A 5,072-nucleotide genomic window follows, 5' to 3' on the forward strand; every position below is an offset into this window, starting at 1 on the left:
GGGTAGGAATTTATAGAAAGTAATTAAAGTAATTACGACTACCTTTTAGGATAGGAGTGTGCATTCCCATTGTATAGACGAGGAGGTGAGACTCTGAGAAATTTAGCAGCACCTTTTTTTCTGGTGACCTGTGTAATCGCAGCGGAACAGGCTATACAAAGCCAGGATGGTTAATCTAACAGGGTGCCAAGGAACACGACTTCAAGAATTGGCTTAATATCACCCCTTTTCTTGGAAGAGTTGGAATCATCAGGGTGAGATTAAAGAGGCTTCCAAACAGAGGGAATATCTTACGTTAGAGGCAAGAATAAGAAGTCATGATTTGCACAGGAGCTGCTAAAAACACTCTCACCTCTACTAACACATGAAAACACATCTCAAACACTGCATCTCGTTGGAAGCCTCCGTAAGTCATCACCTAAACATTCCCCTACCCCTTCTTCCCTCCCCACCCAAAAAAGAAAAAATAATTAACAGTTCCTGGCTAAATAGATCATTAGGAAGCTAAAAAGAAAAACAGCTCACTTAGGAACGATGTCAGCCTGAGAACAGGTCTGCTGCCGTGTGCCTCCTCACGTCCCTGTTCCATTAGAGCAGGACACTCTTTCCGCCAGCCGTCTACCAACTAGCAGACTGTGGGTATCAAGGGCTCTTGCATTTTAGAGCTCAGTACACAACATGTTAGTGTTCTCCTACCTTTTAAATACCCTGTTGCATCATTTCTTTTCTTCTTCTGGATATCATCACCACTTTGTCCTGCCTTTTTTTTTTTTAAAGACTTATTTTATTTATTTATTCATTTGACAGACAGAGATCACAAGTAGGCAGAGAGGCAGGCAGAGAGAGAGGGGGAAGCAGGGTCCCCGCCGAGCAGAAAGCCCAATGTGGGGCTCAATCCCAGGACTCTGAGATCATGACCTGAGCCGAAGGCAGAGGCTTTAACCCTCTGAGCCACCCAGGCGCCCCTGTCGTGCTTTCTTTTGTGTTGTAAATCAATTATGGGAATGATAGCTTTATGATCTGTATCAGACTACAACCTTGAAGGGATCCAGATGACCAGCCCATCCCCCCATAATAAAAAAGATAGGTTATTAAATGAGTAGTGAATGAAAATACAGTTTCAAAATCCAAAGAGAACCTACCATCTCTATGCCAGCCATCAAAAACTAGCCAACATTAGAAGCTTTTGCTCCCCTACTCACTGTATGATCTGTAGTTCCTCAGCCACATGCACTGAGGAACTTTCAGCTTCAGCATTTCAAGAATGAGTATTCATAAGAGCCCTGACTTCATCAGAAGGTTGTGAGAATTAAATGAAATTAGGTACAGAAAATGCTCAGAGAGCCTAATAGGAAAATGATAATTATAAGCCTTGTGGCTGGTGCATTTATAGGACACCTGACTCTGAGACAGAGGTTAACATGAAGGAAGGTTATTAGAAGTATCTCAGGATCTGTGCCTGGGGGTCAAGGCAAGGAAACTGGAAAGCTGAGCTGGAGAACAGTCATGAGAAGGTCTCTGCTAGCCCCCTAGGGAGCTCCAGATTTCATTGGGCCCTTTTGAATTGCCCTGGATTGCCCTGGATTGGGGTGAGGGTCTGTCCCTTGGGTGAAGCAGCTATCTTTAGCCTGAAGCAATTTCCAGAGAGGGCCACTCCAAGTAACTGTGGCAGTAACTTCTCCAGTTATGAATGAGGTCAGACCTGGGAGGCACAGCAGAGTATCACCAAAGCACTGGATAATGATTGTTATTGCTTTGATGATTCCTCTCGTTCTTTTGTTCATCTTGAATCATTTTTCTCCCTCTTTTAGTTCCCTACACGAAAAATGACATTTGTGGAGACCAGGGCAATAATACAAATGGAGAGCTGGGGCACATAGGTGGCCTAGTGGGTTGAACAGCCGACTCTTAGTTTCTGCTCAGGTAGTGATCTCATGGTCGTGGGATTGAGCCCCACATTGGGCTTCCTGCTCAGCAGAGAGTCTGCTTGGGATTCTCTCTCCTCCCTCTACCCCTCATGCTTGTGTTCACATTCTCTCTCTCTCAAGTAAGTCAATCTTTAAAAAATAATAATGATAATACAAATGAAGGGTCATATACCACATGTCTAAATATATAAAATGTATAAAGCAAGCTACCAGACAATGAATTGCAGATGGGCACTGTATCTTATGAAAGATAGACCTTTATAATGACCTGGATGCCTAAGTAGGAATTTAGAAATTTCAGATTCCTTGGAAATCTGTGCTCAGTGCATGGTGGCTTAGGGAAAGCCAGTCCCAAGGCCAAAGATTAGGATCTGCTGCCTTGCGAATCCCAGCTCTGACTTTATTCTTTACCACAAGAAGCTCAAGTGAGTGTGTGTGAAGCCCCAGCCCACACTTACCGTAACTTCCACTAATAGCTGTGCTCTGCTGTCCCTCTGGGTAAGGGATGATCGGGTGATGTAATCCATCCTCAGAAGGGCAGACTTGGGAAGAGGTATAAAGGGATCTCAAAGCAAGGTTGGGACAGTTAGGGAAAGGAATCCTGGGGGCTATATACCTGGGCAAGATCTAGAATGGGGTATCTCAGTGGGTCTATGTGCTTTGCCCCAGAGACACCTTATTCTGTTTAGAGAGTCACAGATGAAAGAGGACCAGAGTGGGACACCTACAAAGCTCAGACAGGATGACCTAATGCCTTGTTAGCCCAGTACTGAGGGGTTCCCCAGATATAGGACTTTCAAGGCTAAAATCAGCCAAATGGTCAAACTGGTCATCTTTATAGGATCCAAGCCAGAGTCCTGCCTTCTCAGCTCTCAGGGTGGTACTATGCTTACACAACCCTATTCCTTCTTCCCAGGAAATGGGCACATGCTGTTCCTTCTCTGGAAAGCTGGAGTCTCCTGCCCTGTCTAGATGCCTTGTTAACCCTTTCTTACCCTTCAGATCTCAACTCCATAGTTTCTTGCTCAGAGAAGACTTATCAGATCTCTTCAATAGTGCAGTTTGACCTAGCCTGATGCTCCTAGGTCAACATTAGACTCTCACCATGGTTGCAAGTGTACATGCCTGTCTCAAGGCAGACAACCGTTTGTCCGTCCTTAACATCCTGAAGGTCTTCCACACATGCTGCTTGACTGATCAAGGCAGCTCATTCTCCAGTGCTCAGCAGCAGACAGAGATTCCCTTCATTTTGGGGGCAGAGCCTCAGGATGTGGAGTTGGCTGCCTAGAAAAGGCAGTCATTTCTTCAGTGGGCTCTGCCTGACTAGACTGCTTATGAAGTGCTTCGACGCAGAAAAAGTCTTTCAGAAAGGTTTTCCTGTCACTGTGTGCCTGCATAGAGTTTGAACAAACTCCTGGGTGGGGGGCAATGCATGAAGTCTTATGGATTTCTGTGATCCACAATTCACACAGGTAGAGTGGCAACCCCGATTCATTGATTAACAAACGTCGGTTGAGCCTGTATAGCACCTGCCTTCTCCAATATATACTCTCATTTCAGTTAGCAAGTAGAGCCATAATGGAAGTAAAACAGGATAATGAGGTCAGCTCCTCTCCATTTCAAATAGTGCATTCAGGAAAGGCATCCCCAAGAAAGTCACATTGGATCTGACACCTGGGAAGACAGAAGAGATGCGTCACGCAGGTATCAGGGAGAAGCCATGGCAATGGGAAGGGCAGAGAGGGGGGCATGGTTTGGCAGGTGCTCCAGAGAAAGAAGAGCCATGCAGCTGGAATCCATACACAGAGGGAAAGGCGGGGTAAAGGCGCGGGGGAACCACACGGAGACCAGAATTACAAGACCTCTGACGCCATGGCGGGTTCGCTGGTGACGGGTAAGTGACTGCCTCTATCCGCCTCACCTGCAGACTCACTGTGCGGCATCTTAGCACGTAACATCTGGACTTGACATTGACATGCTGCCAGGGCAGGAGAGGACACCCAACCCATGTGTCCAAGTGAGGAGACCAGAGGAAGAGTAAGGAGTCAGAAGAGTATGTGACTCTTGATCTCTGGGTGGTGAGTTCAAGCCCCACATTGGGTGTGTAGCCTATCTTAAATAAAATTTTAAGGGGCGCCTGGGTGGCTCAGTGGGTTAATCCTCTGCCTTTGGCTCAGGTCATGATCTCAGGGTCCTGGGATCGAGCCCCACATCGGGCTCTCTGCTTGGCAGGGAGCCTGCTTCCTCCTCTCTGCCTCCTCTCTGCCTGTGTCTCTGCCTACTTGTGATCTCTGTCTGTCAAATAAATAAATAAAATCTTTAAAAAAAAATTAAAAATAAAATAAAATAAAATAAAAATTTAAAAACCTATGAAATAAAATATCTAAGTTGTACTATACTCCTCTACTTATTTAAATGCTTCTCATGGCGTTAAACATACTCTGAAATTATTACTCTATTGTCTGTATAATACCTTAGCAAAGATACCATAATTTAGTTTACCCCATCCCCTTTGTAATCACTCGGTTTGTTTTTAATGTATGATTACTACAACCAACAGTGCAACAAATAGTCCTGTAAGTTCATTTTACAACATATACAAATATCTAATCATTATGCCGTACACCTGAAACAAAAGTATAGTGTTGTATGTCAGTTATACCTCAGTTAAAAAATTTACAGGAAAAAAAAAAGAATCTTCTTAAATAGACAGTGGTGATCGTTAACCAACATTGTGAATATACTTAATGCCGCTGAATTGACACCTAAAAATCGTTAAAATGGTAGATCTTACATTGTGTCTATTTTGCCACAATAAAAATTCATGAATTTTTTTAAATGTACAACCAAACCCCAAAATATGAAAATAATCAAAGATTAACTTTCTCTATATAGTTTGATAGAGTTTAAATATATGTTTCTCTATATTATACAAACAACATATAACTTACCTTCTTGGGTTTTTCTTTTTATTCTCTCTCCTCCACTATTGATCTCCCATGCCTAGACGAGTTTCCGGTTCGCAATAAGGACTCAATAATTAATTGTTTGGATGCGATGCCTGCTTAAAGGATGTGAGTACGTTTAAGAGAAAACATCTTTAAAAGGGATCCAAATAGTGCAAACATTAGGACTTTTCCAGGG

This window comes from Mustela putorius, unplaced genomic scaffold (assembly GCF_011764305.1).
Source record: "Mustela putorius furo isolate JIRA1106 unplaced genomic scaffold, ASM1176430v1.1 tig00000174_pilon_pilon_pilon, whole genome shotgun sequence".
NCBI lineage: Eukaryota > Metazoa > Chordata > Mammalia > Carnivora > Mustelidae > Mustela > Mustela putorius.